The 15,656-nt window shown below is 40.0% G+C and overlaps 1 protein-coding gene across 5 annotated transcripts in view; it reads right to left on the bottom strand.

Moving 5' to 3' along the window:
* Positions 1 to 8,089, bottom strand: part of tex2 (testis expressed 2) — a 35,008-nt gene extending 26,919 nt beyond the window's left edge. For 2 of the 5 annotated variants that reach the window (XR_010932138.1, XM_067616053.1), the window contains exons 1-2: positions 7,398 to 7,976; positions 6,301 to 6,389 (exon numbers count right to left, since the gene is read on the bottom strand). The gene's annotated coding sequence lies outside the window, so the exon portion shown is untranslated. The other 3 variants (XM_067616049.1, XM_067616050.1, XM_067616051.1) reach the window with 3 other exon arrangements.
* Between the last annotated feature and the right edge of the window lie 7,567 nt (positions 8,090 to 15,656).

Here is a 15,656-nt window from a genome sequence, read left to right as displayed (position 1 = left end):
GAGCAGGACTGCCACACAAGAGCCAGTGCACATTAGGCTTTGCCCATTACCACTACAAGACATTTTTGACTCCAGTTGCATTTTTATGATTATTTTCAATCTTGATTAATCTGCCAATCACTATCAAAATAGCAAAAATGTCAATCAGAAATTCCCAAATCCCAAGTTAACTTTTTTTAAATTGGTTGTTTTGTCCGACAAACAGTCTGAAATCCAAAGACATTCATTTTACTATCATAGAAGACAAAAAAGCCAGCAAATAAGAGAAGCTGGAACCAGTGATTTTTTTTTTTTTTACATTTTTTAAATCAACTAATTATGTCAGCTATATTTAATATCATTCATTGTAAAAGTCAAACTCAGTTTTAGAAAGAAGCGTGCAATGTTTCCTCCAGAATGTCTTAAAAATCAAAAATCCTACTGCAGCACACCTATTGAATGTTAGAAATTCATTGACCATGAATCTCTCAATCATTAAAAATCTTTGAAAATTTCATAAAAAATTAAAATAAAACTCCGTAAAACAGTCATACGAAAAAATAAAAATAAGTTCATAGCGGTTGTGACAGTGTTTTAATGTAGCTGTGTCAGTAGAGGAACTCCATCATGTTGACCGTGAACAACACTGAATGCCTCTTATTCAATATTAAGGTGTGATGTGTCAATATGCCTGTTGGACCAATATGCTTGCGACACAGTAATAGACATGCACTCAAACCTCCAAATACCCACAACATGTACACGTGAGCTTGAGCTAGCTATCCTGCAGTATGATGAGCTCCAGCAGCATGACAAGAAACACTAAGCAGCAGTTCTGTGGTGAGAATAACTGCTCTGAATCATGCAGTCCTCTGTTAAAGAAAGGAGGAAAGAGAATAAAACAACAATAAAACAACATCTATAGAGATGAAGAGCACTCACGCAGCTGCGCTGGATCAAACCGGTTTTCTTCACCTCTCTCTCTCTCTCTCTCTCTCTCACTCTCTCTCTCTCTAACCCAGAATCCACCGTCAACACATCAAACATCAAACCTTGCCATGCAGATGATCGGGTGGTTGCCATGCCAACAGTGAAGCTTTCATCTTATTCTGCCCTTATCCCAGCGTCCTTTTGTTTGTCAGGGCAGCTCCTCCTCACTGTATAACCTTGGTCTCCTAGGAGTGTGTGGTGTATTTGTTACCACAAGATCTGCAGTGAATTGTTCTCATTGTGTGTGTTTGTGTAGGATGTGTGGGTGATAAACCAAAGCACAAAAAGGAGTGGAGAAAGCTTACATCTACCCCTTTGAGATGAGTGAAAGGCATGGAGAAAGTGTGTCTGTTTGTGCATCATGAAGTTGTATTGGGGAACACCTTTTCAAAAGATGCAAGAGTATCTGATCTAATTATGGTTGTCAACATCACTTTCCTGACAACTTCAGCTCTTGACTCAGACCTTCTCTGTGAGCGTTGAGATAAAAATATACTCGTTTTCATCGTTAAAAGCCGCTGATTTGCAACCATTTGGGTTTTTACACTTCACCTCAACAAATAACGGATTTTCTTCGGATATCGATGTCTGGTGCCGCCTAACCCGATTTGACAGTTTAGAGATCAAAAGGTGGATAAACACAGAATCCTGACTGAACACACACAGGCATCCAAATATATTAAGCAATTTATAATCTGTGTAAAAGCTGCTTGACAGCCCGCAAACAGCCGGAGGGTCTGGTATTAGTCATAATCCACCCAATTACATGAAGAATAGCGGGATGGAAGGATGGAGAGGAGGATGGGGGGGCTGAGACAGAGAAAGACAAGAAAAATATACAAAGAAATAATTATATTATATTATATTTTTTCCTTATTGACATATTTTTATGCCTTTGTCTAGAAAGACCAGAAATAAGTGGATCATATTATTTGTAGTAGTGCTGTTTTGCAGAATTGTGAGAGTGCAGTGAATACAGTGTCTGGTTATCAGGTTTATACGCAATCTCTGATTAGTAATGAAAACCGTAAAAGGAAGACAGAATGTGAAAATGAGGACAAGGAGATAATATGTGGCTAATAAAAGAAGAAAAAAAACGGAGAAGAATCTTCAATATAATGTTTGAAATTAGTAGGCTATTCATGGATCACTGTGTAAAGTTGTTGAAAGCCCTCAGGGTGTTGAAAGAAACTTTTTAAATTATATTTACCTTTATGTTTGCACACTGTATTTAACCCAAGCATCTCATGCTAGACTCTCAGCATTAGCAGATTCTAGGCCACTGAAAACTTATTGTTCCCCATTTTTTGACAGTGATGTGGCACACAATAGAGGCATCTGCGCAAAGACTGAGCAGAATTAGCATATTAGTTACATGAAATAACAAAGTGGCGCATTTCTAATAGTGGTTCTGCATGTGGAAACCTGTAATTTTTGCTTTATCTAACTGTGTGTGTGTGTGTGTGTGTGTGTGTGTGTGTATGTGTGTGTGTGTGTGTGTGTGTGTTATCAGACAGTCTGCAGTGTGGTAAGTGAGAGCTAGCCAACACTCTCTTGAACTATCAGAAGCAGAAAAGCTCATTTTCTCAGTTTTAGTAGAACACCCATGAAACAGCTATCAGATAGAAGCACCATAGCTGATTTAAGATAAGGTTTTGCATGAAGAATCATGAAGAGTCCTTCTGTAATGGGAGAAAATCCGACTAACTTTCTGCAAAATGTACAGATAAGCAACAGTATGGCATTAGCATACTGTAGCAGAAGGGTCTGTTACAGTAGCTGGGTGTACAGTGACCAGAAGGCCAATACTGTACACTGTAAACTACCATGTAACTAGGAGTCAATGATACTTTTCATACATCAAGTTTCACATGCTGTATCATACGTGAGTCCATAAGATATACTGCAGATGCATCATATCGGAAACCATTGTCATAATAGCAGGCTGACAGAGGGTCTGGTTCCAACTGTCTCACACTAATGCCATATTGGTGCTATTCTACATTTTTCTAACTGTCTGTCAAAAAATACCATGAAAAGGGTCACAAATATCTAGTTTGGTTTTTAAAATAGACTAGGTCATTTCCTCAAACTGCTGGGCACTGTGGTGTCTTGCAAACGTTACTCAAACAGTAGAAAATTGTGCATTTGTTTGGGACTATTTTCAGCTGTGGATTAATACACATTTGGTGTTCTACTGAGTATTCCAGCATGGTGTGTTGGGATTGACTTTTTCGGCTTTGGTACATGTAATTGGATCATTTATGTTGGCTTTAGTCTTTTCATGGTATTTGTTGACAAAAAGAAAAAAATACAGAATATCACCAGCACCGTCCTGTAACTCAATTCATAACTATACAAACATATTATCCTCATTTTTGTTGATGAGGGTTAAGTATTTACTATCATACACTTAAACTGTACTGCATTCACCTCATACATATAACTAGGGTGCATTCTCAGTGCAATGTGTGCAAACCAAGTGTGTATTCAGTGTAAAAAAGGACTTCCTCCTCTCTCTGTAACGTTAACTTCCTATTTGGCGAGATAGCTGCAATAGGAGGAAAGCAGCACCCGGCTACTACCTCTCTCTGGTGTGCACACAAACAGATATATTTTCAGCAGAATTATTTCTTCTTCCAACTGCAGTAAATCACTGTTAAGTGGATAGCTTAGCTGTGGAGTCGAGTATATGCTTTGTGTCAATGTGCTTTTATTTAATTCATATCCTGGTGAATTGCTGGTCAGTGAGTGTACATACACAAACACACACACATGCATACAGATACATATACACACACAGCCACGGCAGTGTCAGAACCCATTAGCTGTGACACTTGTGGCTGCATGTCACAGTGACAAGTGCCGCTGGCTGCTTTGCTGGCTTTTTCATTTTAACATGGAGTGTGTGTGTAGGATAAGGTGAATGTAAAATGCATGTCATGCTTTCCGCAACACTTAACTTCCCTGTCGCAACCATCGTCAGTTTATCAAAAGTATGTGGACATCCAAAAATTACAATGCCAATCTAAAACCATGGGCATTCATATGCTGCTGTAATAGCCTCCACTATTCAGGGGAGGCTTTCATCCAGGATTTTGGAAACTGATTTCAGGGATTTTCTCACATTCAGCTACAAGAGCACTAATGAGATCGGCCACTGATGTTGGGTGATAAGGCCTGGCTCACAGGTGTACCAGTTCATCTCAAAAGGTGTTGGCTGAAGTTGAGGTCAGGGCTCGGTGTAAGCCAGTCAAGTTCATCCACACCGCTTTGATTATGGACCTGGCTTTGTGCATGTTGAAACAAAAATGGGCCTTCCCCTAACTCATGCCACGAGGCTGGGCGGACACTTGTCTAAAATATCATTCTATGTTGTAGCATTAAGATTTCCCTTAATCGGCCATAAGGGGCTACAACCAAAACATGAAAACCATCTCCAGATCAACTGGCCTATAAGCCCTGTCTGGTAAACTAAAATGAAAGTCCTGTAAGGCAGAGCACAACAGCATTTACAAACTAAATTAGATATTTATAAGGATAAGTTGAGGGCTATCAACAATTAGCAAAAACATGCAAGCTTTACTTCTCAGAACTCATGAAACATAACAGGAACAATACAGTTTTCTATATACTCTAATTTCTCATCCTCTGTCCTGCAGAATTATTATGTGAAATCAGAAATAAATTGTTATATGTAGCTCAGTTCTGTATCAGTTTACATCCTACCTGAGTAGGAAGAATATCCTTAGAGAAGTGAAAATATGGGCTGAATTACAGAGGCTGCCTCTGCCTCCTCTTGCAAATACAGTATTACTACAAATAGATCTGCACCAATCGGACTGTTCTCTCCCAGTTCAGCTTACGATCATGTCCTGATCCAATATCAGCACTCTCTTTTTCCCGAATTTAAAATCTGTGAACCTCACTGGGTGGAACTCATTGGGATCATTTTTATGTAAGTTAAAACAAGGCCAGGGATTACAGTGGTGCTTTCTCCCTCTTTCTCCTGCTGATGCCTCATTTTTGAACACTCATAAAACAAAGATATAAAACCCCATCCCATGATTTTTCTAATCTTAACAAAAACAAAACAGAGGTGCTGGTTTTAGGTGTGACAGCTCAGACTACACATATGTGAACTCTCTGATTACAGATCCAGGTTTGAATGATGAATGTCATATCACCAGTAAAAGTCATCAAGCTGACTGACCTCTTTAACTAAAAGCTATAAAACTCAAAGTTGGTCCCAGAATACCACATATGTACATACAAACATGTACACTGTTCTGATCTTTCCAGGCGCAGTGTGGAACCATGAGGGCTTTAATCATGAAGAGGGAACGTTAGGGTCGACTGCTGACTCAGAGATGGCTGGCCGGACACCCTGAAGCTGAATTCATTTTAACTTTGGAGAAAATCTGAACTGCAGCTCAACCTGAAAGTTCACTGCCTGCAGCACACAGGCTCAAACACACACACACATGGTATAAACATAGACAAATCAACACATCACCTTTATCGGCTTCACACACACAGGCACACCAATGTCTTTCTTTAGTTCATATTGTATTTTAGGCTTTTCTTTGAATCTCCAGTTTTACAGAATGAGGGCTCTGTGACTGAGAGTGTGCCATTGAGCCCTTTTGATCCACCAACAATAGCTTATTCAGACAGTTCAGCTGCCACTGTTTGCTTTTACCCTCAGAGCAATTTGTCTAATTAAGCTTGAGAAAGTATTCCCTTCAGACTTGCTGACACAAAACTCCCCACTTCATCTACTTCATCATCTGTGGGACACAGATGCTGGAATAAAAACAGTCACAGAGGCAGCATGTGAAAATGTGTACAAATATACGCCTTTGCGTGTGCACGTGCAAGATGTGAATGGGGTTTGGGATTGAGTAAAAGAAGATGAGATGAAGGTATTGCAATTAAGGAGAGGAAAACGAGAGGCAGGGAGCAGCCTTTCAAGGCCATGGATCAATTCCAGGGCTCTCACACGCCAACACACACACACACACACACACATACACACACATGTTGTCCTATGTCACTTTTGGGGACATTACATAGACTTACATTAATTTCCTGGAGACTTATCCTAACCCCAACCATAACTACAACTTGCCTACCCCTGACCCTTACCCTAACTTTAAGCACTGACCCAAAAATCAGCTTTTTCCCAATTGGGGACACGGCTTTTGTCACCAGATGGACAAGCCATCCCCAATTAACTGGTCTTTAGTCTGAAATTTGTCCCCAAAAGTAGCCTATAACACACACACACACACACACACACACACAAGGTCAAGAGAGGAGGAGTCTTACCTTGAGATTTTAGAGGCATTCAATCTCCTCCTGCAACATAAACAGCACTGACACACACAGCACAGCCATGGATCATGGTGCTAACATGCCTGGAAACACAAAGACAGAAAAGTTACAGAATTAAAATGTCTCATTGGCACAGGATTGACATATTTTATACAACTGTTAGTCTAAGATGAATGTTATCTACTTTCAGACCGACCTCAGTAGCTTGATGTTATACTGTATGTAACATGATATATAATATGAAATTAATGTTGTGAACTTGTATGTAGCAAGAAACCTGAGTGATGAAAAGTGTCACGCAACATCTTATCAATCAGAGTTTCTAATCCTGTCAATATATTTCCACACCCACATGTATTGGAAACCAGCTCCTTCAAGAACCAGTTCACATGAGGACAACCGGCAGAAACTTCCACCAAATTATTTGATAAGCAGCATCACATGGGCCCCACAGTGATCTGTAGAGTAATTGATTAATGTCTTGCATGGGCTGTAATGGTGTGGCCTGCTGCTCACAGCAGAACCAAGAGAGGACGGTTGGTGCTGGTGGTGGTGGTGGGGGGGGGGGGAATTGAGTAGCCCAGGCAGTCCTGTACAGTTCACAGCAGGCTACATGGATAATGAGCCACAGTTGCTCCACAGATGCATCAGCCGCCCACTTAGACGGTGCCACTGCCTAGAATAAGCCTATTTCACTCTGCAGCTGTGAATTACCCATATTAGTCCACACAGCTGTAACAGACAATATGATCCAAACACTGTGAGGCTTAGAAATCATCACAGAAATATGCTTTCTTAAAAAAAGTATTAGCACCATATGATGCGCTATACTGTATCATCATGACAGCTTTATTTGTTATGGTTGCTCTAAAAGGAGAGGAACAATTCTGCCGATGCTTTACTATTCTATTAACACTAATAATCTAATCCAAAATATTAAAAGCTCTTATAGCTCCCGCCGCCCCTTTGTCCTCCTCACATCTTGTCTACAGCTCTGCGCTGCTTTGACTGTAATACATCCATGGACAAAACAGCTGATACTGAAAGCGAAACGACAAAAAAAAAAAAAAAGAAGGCAGACCCACACTCACCTTTTATCGCATCTTCATCTCCAGGCCACAGGGCAGCTTTGAATCCAGGCTTTGAATCTGCGTAATGTGATGTTTCCCTGCGTGGAGCGGTTTTATCTGCAGCCCGGAGCCTGCGGAGGATGCCGAGGGCTGGCCGGCCTGCGCACCCAGCGAGGACAGCGATCAAGCCTGATCCCCGGCACGGGTTTACGCCGCAACCGCACGAGATCTGGGCGTGTGTTGTTTTGGTGAATGGGAGATGGTCAGCGCCACACCCCCTTCCTCAACATCTAAATTATATTTACACTCGCAGAGGCGTCCCATCGTCTGCACACTGGCGATTCATATTTTATTGTGTTGCAGCAGAAGAGTGTGAACTGCGTCATGGCGTTGCAGTAATGCCGAAAAGACGCGGATTTCCCTCCACAAACAGCATTAACAAACCCGGGTCTCCTTAATATAGGCTACAGCTGAGCAACCACACAAACGATCCGCAGGCGAAAACACAATAGGGAAAATATAAGATTCATTTCATCGCATCCTTTTTAGATAACGAGTCTTTTCGGATCAAACTATAAAGTAAAAACAGCAGACAACACAACCTACCCCGTATCAGATCCGCCAAGTGCTCAGTATTTCCACTGTCACCAGTGGATCCATCCGAATTTGGGCTCGTTTAATCTCATTATATTTGCTTGGACAGGCTGCCACCTACCGGGCTGAGGTGATTACGTCAGGGGAAACGGTCCACGTGAGACTTGTGTCCCCACTGAGTGCACAGAGATGTGTCTGCTCAGCCTCCACCTCTTTATCATCTGTTAACACCTGTAAACACGATTCACAGATTAGACGCTGTGAATGACCTCAAGATATCTGAAGTGATTCTCAGCAGCAGCATGAAAGCAGAGCTCTGTTCTTTATTAGGAATAAATACTGTTAGGAATAAGTACTGTACTTAAGTACAGTTTTGAGGTACCTAACTTTACTTGAGTATTCCCATTTTATGTTACTTTATACTTCCTCTCGACTACATTTCTGAGGGAAATATTGTATTTTCTACTCCACTACATTTATCTGACAGCTTTAGTTACTTCTCAGGTGAAGATTTGACACAATGGATAATACAACAAGCTTTTAAAATACAACACATTGTTAACGATGAAACCAGTGGTTTCCAACCTTTTTGGCCTTTGATGTCTTATGAAAACAGTGTATAGTCAGGGTCACATTTCAGATGTCTTTGAGTTGTTAACAGCTCCACCACATAGTGATTTTTCAATAAATGTTCAAATGATCCAATATTTCACCAAAATCAAAGATTAGACGAAAAGACCAAACACAGATTTGTGTATCGGAACTTTGTTTTTTCTTCTTTCCTCTTCCATTAATCATCTCGCAACTTACTATTTATCTGATGACCCTTTGGAGGGGCCCAACCCCTAGTTTAGGAACCACTAGACTAAACTAGCTAACTGTATATAAAGTAGTTCAAACTAGCTCCACCTCCAGCAGCTACAACAGTAACATGCTGCTCTAACACTGATGCTTCAGTATTAATAATCTAATGATGTTATATATAATAATATATCAGTCAGAGAGACAAACAAATTCTTTTACTGCAATACTTTAATACATTTTGCTGCTGATACTTATGTACTTTTACTTAAGTAGGATTTTTAATGCAGGACTTTTACTTGTAATTGAGTATTTTTACACTGTTGTATTGGTACTTTTACTTAAGCAAAGGATCTGAATACTTCTTCCATTACTGGGAATAATCCTCAATGACAATAATACAATATAAGCACAATTAGACAAACATTTAACAAAAAACAAAAATAACAACAAGATAATTAGATGATACCACATGTGACAAAAAACAAACAAAAATAAGAAATCAGGAGAAACAAAATCAGGAGATCATACTCCAACCAGAGCATGAAAATAGATCATTCATTCATAGATTATAGAAAAGTATTAATGTCACTGGTGAAGGGATCCATCTAGTGGACATTAATGCTTCAGCCATACAATTTAAATATATTTTGTTCATATAGGGTCATTGGCTGACAGAAAAACAACCACTTACTTGATTATTTATTATTTTATTTATCTTTCTTTTCTTCTTAATTTTCATGTAAAGCACACTGAGTTTCCCCTCTGGGTGTAAAACGTGCTCACTCTTCAATAGTCTAGATTGCATTTGAAATAGAATCAGTCATTTTCTATCAGCTACCATATATCAATACAGAGGAGAAGAGTAGTAATCAATAATAAAACAACATTGATTTTTATAACATTAAGCTTGTTTTTGTCATCATATAGAAGTGCAGTTGATTTAGTTTGTTTTGGGAGTCATATTTGATATTGTGGAGAAGTTAGGAAAATGTAAGAATACACTGAAGCATTGTTTTACTATTTATGTCCTTTGTGTGATAATGATGAGGCTGATTGTATATTATTATCAAAAATGCTCATCATTTCTTATTCCAGTGAACCTGTTCAAACCCATGAACGTCTATCCTTAGAGCTCTATCCCATTACAACTACTGTTCAGAAATGACCTTTCATGTTAGTTTTACAAGTCACAAATACACATTTAAAGGTACATTCATTATTCATTATTCATTTTATAAATAATATGTCCTGTTAGACACATTAAAGCCAACTGTTGAGTTTATTGTCTTAATGTTTTGGTCTGATTTAAAGTAGGTATCTGACTGCACGGTGAACATGCAAACCATATCCAAATCCAAATATTACACACAGTGTGATCCATTGCAAAGCTCCTGAATAGTTTTTCCTGTGTGATTTGACTGTTGGATTAAGCATGTGGTTCCTGCAGGGTTTTCTAGTGAAGAAGAAGCTCCTTATCCTCTTCCTGGAAAGGCAGGATGGAGAAACCTGTTCATATTGGGGAGGATATTGATAGTTTGTTGGATTGTCAGCACCACCTTCAGGCCACAGTGAGCACATAGTTGCTGTTATGTTTCAGATGTTGCGGTATTATGTTCTAGATGTGATTTGGAAATCCTAGAGAGGGTTAGCAAATGTTAAGAACTCTACATTTAAAAGGAAGTGAAGTGATTTCAAGGAAGTGTCTAAACTCTGAAAGAAAGCGCTCACTTTGTGGAAAGTGTAAAGTGTTTTATGGGATTCTCATGATTATAATCTGTCAGTTAGGTAGTTAGTTCATCAGTGAAGATTAATTGGCTGTGTTGAAAAGGCTCTGGCAGCTAGTTAACAAGAAATTAATCACCATAGCAGCAATACATTTTAAAAATGTAACCTTCAATCAATATCATTGTCTACTTGTATCTTCTTGTATCTGACCTTGGTGTTGATCAGCCACTGCTGTCCCTGCTGTGAACAAAGCCTCTCCATCCACTCCTCATATTATGAGTTCCACCCTCTGATATGACCATGATCCCAACCGACATCCATCCTCCTTTCATCCATGGTTGTATTAATGCATCTATGGTACAGTAGCTCTCATCCTCCAGCAGGTGGTTGTCATTACCACTAAACACCTTCTCTGTTACAGATGAAGCTTCTGCCACCACTGGTAACACCAGGGACAGAGTCATTATCACTAAAATCATCCAAGAGCAGAAATTTACCAAACAAATATTAGATTAAGCTGAACTGGATGTTATTTAGAACTCATTTTTTTGCTTTTTTCTGTGAGATTGAATTGTTTTGATTAGATTTTTAAGATTCATATTGAAAGAAAGAGTGAAAAAGATATGTGGTGAGAAGAGGTGCTTCCTGTCTGTAATATAAGGAGTGCAGATCCAAGGTGTACCTGATGATGTGATGGGTACATCTTTTGTCATCACAAGAAAAAGAAAGACAGAAATAAAGAAACGAGAAAAAATGGGTCAATTATTACTTATATAACAGGGGCTTGGCCTTTTGTAAGGTTTCAGTAGCTCCCTCTACCTCTCAAAAGTTATTTAACAGTATGATTCACATCAAAGCACTCAAGACCCCCACTGCTAAACTCAAAGGCCAGACAGCCTATCTCGACTCTGACGCTCTAATAACCATCCCTTTATGAAGTTCATAAAACCCACTCCTCACTAGATCACTGCAGATGGTGGGCCGAGCTAATAGCTGGAAAAGTAGCACAGACCGCCACCTTGCTTGGACTCCTTTGAACTGAGCTGTATACAGATTGAACAGGGGGGAAACCATATGCATGTTTCTGTGTGTATTTGAAAAGAGGAAGTCTCTCGGTGTATATATGTGTGTGTATCTGAGTGTGTATTTGTGTGTCCTCGTCCTTATCCTGTCACGGCAAAGTAGAGACATGAAAGCCTTTCTACAGTTTGATAATTGCAAAGTCCTCTGTTCTGCCTAAACAGCACAAGAGACGACAACCTCATCAGGACATGTTTGGATCATTTTCTATGCGTGCAACATACAAAACACACATGTGCATACACCTTTGGGGCAGTCGTTCAATCAATAGTCTTGACTGTGTAAAAGTACACAGAAGTGTGTGCAGGACGCTTTCACTTTTCCACACAGGCCTTTCTTTGTTGTGTGTAACCTTTTGATCTAAATGAAGAAGAAGAAAAAAAAACGGGGCTTAGGTAGGCCAATGTGTTTGAGAGGGGAGGTTATGCTAAAAGTGGGAGAGGGGAGGGTTGAGTTGCCACCTTTTCATGTTACCTCTCCTCTGTTCAGCTTTATAACGAATGTCAACGCTGATAACAAAGCCTCATTTGCATATCATAATCCCCATCTCTCGACCTTCTGATCAGGTGTACTTGGAAGCATGGCTGTGTTCTTTCAAAAAGAGAAAGAGATAGAGAGCAAGAGAGGGGGGAAAACTCTGTGCACTTTGAAAGCTGTTTGAAGTTCTCTGCCAGAGTTCAAATAACACTAAAACATGTGCATGGCATTGAGTGGCTGATTTGTATTAAAAAGAAGAAAGGCGGAGGGATGGAGGGATGAAAGGAGGTCAGGGAGGGAACTTTCTGGAGCTAGTAAGGCCAAAATCCTTTGGATCTCATGTCACTGCACATACAGGAGAGAGGGCTCTTTCATATTCAATCTCAAACATGCTGTGTTCTGTACTCTGACCCGAACAATATCATTAGATTTTTTTCCTCAAATTTGATTTTTCTCTTGATTTGTGGACTGATGTCTTTATAATCTGGTTTATGGTTGCATTGTGTCAATGTGGAACATTGTTATCTTGTTTTTACCCCGACTGGAGCAACTTCTTTCCTTTTTGTCTCATTCATTCATACACTAACAGACAGCTGAGCAAAACTGGAGCTTCAAAGGATCTGCTGCTCTGGGTGATGGCAGAATGAGAGAAAGAGGCGTGGAGTTGTGGCAATGCTCTCTGCAGAGGTCAAGGTGTGTGTGTGTGTGTGAATGTTATTAGTTACTCTGCATGTCATAGCAACAGATCCAAAGGTCACGGACCACCCCAACTGTGTGTTCACACACTTCATCATCTACGGCCACACTGATCAACAGTAGCTGGACTGTTCACACTGGGGACATAGGGTTTGGATGGCTACCAATACACTATGTTTCTGCCCTCTCTCTGTGAGATACTCCCTCTTGGCTTGGACAGACTGTTCTCAGCAGCCTATGGTTTCTGAATCCCGGTTGTGAAGGCCAGACGTCCTTTCCCATGTGTGAAGAGGGCCTCCAGCAGAGCTGCTTCAGCTCCTCCACATTCTCATAACCCTCCGTTTGGCCAGAGTTGTAAAGCTGGGCCCTGGGAGTCGCCCGCCTCCACTCTGATCCACTCAGCCCAGCTCTGCTGCAGAGGCTGTCCTGCCAGCTCCTTTATCCCAGCTACCGCACACCCAGGGCGGGCAAAGCCAGACTGACAGTCCCCCGCTGCCTCCAGAGCCTCCGTCTCATTTCCCCCGGTAGCCACCCACCACCCCTCTCAGCTTTTCAATCTTCGAAGCAATTAGAAGGAGATCCCTTTCTTTTGTCGTCTATCCGTTGAAAGAAGAAAAGCGAGAGAATGAGAAAAAAAGAAGAAGGAGGGCCAAGTTGTTGGTGGTGGTGGAGCTCAGGCCTAGCCAGGAGCCACTTGTGAAGCCCTGGGTATTAGGACTCACATGGTTTGTTTGGAAAGGCTTCTCCAGGGGCCAAAGTGGGATTACGTTGCAGATTGCAAGTTCCCATGGAAGGGGCCTATACCAGCGAGGGCTTTGGTGGGTGGGTTTCAGGTTGGGGGCCATAGAAGAGGTCTTTATGAGTTTGGGGTCTGTCTGAATGGAAAGGGCCAACTCCCAGCATGCTAGCCCTCCATATTAGATGGACACAGAGAGGCTATTGAAGTTACCCAGACATCCCCCCTTTATTTCTTTCCTTTTCTCTCCCTCTCTCTCTACTCTTGAAGGCTTAGCTGTTCACCAGTCAAGAAAAGAGTAAAAAGACTGTTTTGGGATCTGACAGAGAACAGAAATGATTCCTGTGTTCATTTTTTTATGATGAAAATACCATCTGTGATTTTGAGCAAACATAATATGATATGACTGTTAGGAGCTTCAGTTAAGTTTTAACCACAGTGTCTGACATTAAAGCCATGGCTCAGAGAACAGAAAGTTCAACTTCAACTATTTGGGTTGAATATTACTGGGCTTTGTCGTCTGAAATCATCTTAAGATAATCCTTTAACACTTATACCTTTGAAAACTAAACAGACAGTGCAAAGAACTTGTTTTCTGAAACTATCAATCCATGTTGATCAGTATTGTAGTTCTTGGTAATTTCAAATTTGTTGGTCTTGCAAACAACAAAGGTTTTAAAATAGACAATAGTGTCAAAGTTATTACCAGTTCCAAGCTTTTTATGAATCAATCAGCCACCATTTTTGGCATGTCTTGTGTGTTTCTATTAATAAATTACCTTAAAAAGGGAATACTGGATCACAGCATTAGAGAAACTGATCGAAAGAGAAATTTAGACAGAAACAGAAACAATGATAAAGTAAAGTGATTCTAAAGGAAAGAAACAACAACAATAGGCAATTGTATGAAGATAGAAAGAGAAGGACCCAAGGGACCTTGGTGGGACCTCTGAAGCAGCATCATAATACTATTTTTTCAAATGTATGATCAGATGCTGGACAGTATCATTTAAAATGGTCAAGAACCCCCACACAGAGACTTAACATGATAATTTTTGTGGAAAAAAACACAGTTCCTTAACTTAAGTTCTGTGTTTTAAAAAATAGAAGACAGAGCACAGATGTAGCAGCATGTAAGGCTCATATGGAAGACATCTGGACCTCTTGTAGACCATTACTGAAAGTCTTCATTCCTGTGTTAAATGACACATCCAGCCTAAACACATGAGCATGTCTGTGTCCACTTTGGGACTTGGTGGTCAACATTTCAAGATGTAACAAAATGGATGTCAAAATACCAGTGTCTCCAACAACAGTAACCTTTAACCATTGTGAAATTCAGTCACGGGATGTGTTATGAGGCAATGTGGCAACTTGTTTCTCCACTCGACAAAATCCCTTTTGGGTTGTTGTTATTGCTCTAATTCCTTGGTGCAAGAACAAAAAAAAAAGAAAGAAAAAAATCAGCAAATTTATAATAGCATCTTGTCTGCCAAATCAAACACATAACTGTGAACTATTTTTTTATTATGTTTTCTTTACAAGAACAGTGCTCAATGATCAAGAAAAAAACTGTAAATAACCCAGAGTTAGCCTAAAAACCTTATCTCCATCTATTGACGCTGTCAAAATGGTACCCTAAAATATAACAAAAACATATCTCATAAAATTCATATACACAACAAAATAATATATGAAGAGCTTTGAAGCAACAGCACACATCTCTAAAGATTCATCCACTTAAATATAGTTCTTTTTAAACGCGTGGTCTAAAAAGGTCAGACTTAGGTCTGAACATTTATGCAACATCTCCTTTTAACTGAGGTGGATGCAGTATATTAGGAGCCATGGAAGCACATTTCTCTACCCTCTAGTGTTGAGCTTTCAGTACTGCAGCTTCTTCCTTTGACAGGACAGCAACATAACTGTCTTTTTTTCAAATCAACAGCTGAATTTTCACACACACAGGTATCATTTTGTATTTGCATGTGAAGATGTGATGTAAAATTGAGATGTAGATTTAAAAAAAAAAAGAATAAAGAAGATAATGATGCCAGATGATGATCTGATATGCTGATATACATACCCTGGTTTTGGTTACGATTACTGGGGATTGATTCTACACCAGATATTAAGCATTCAACTTGCTCAGAGTCGTTAAAATCATG

The sequence above is a fragment of the Thunnus thynnus genome, chromosome 17, assembly GCF_963924715.1.
Source record: "Thunnus thynnus chromosome 17, fThuThy2.1, whole genome shotgun sequence".
Lineage (NCBI taxonomy): Eukaryota > Metazoa > Chordata > Actinopteri > Scombriformes > Scombridae > Thunnus > Thunnus thynnus.
Note: the sequence above shows the minus strand (reverse complement) of the source record. Positions and strands in the feature narration are given on the sequence as shown.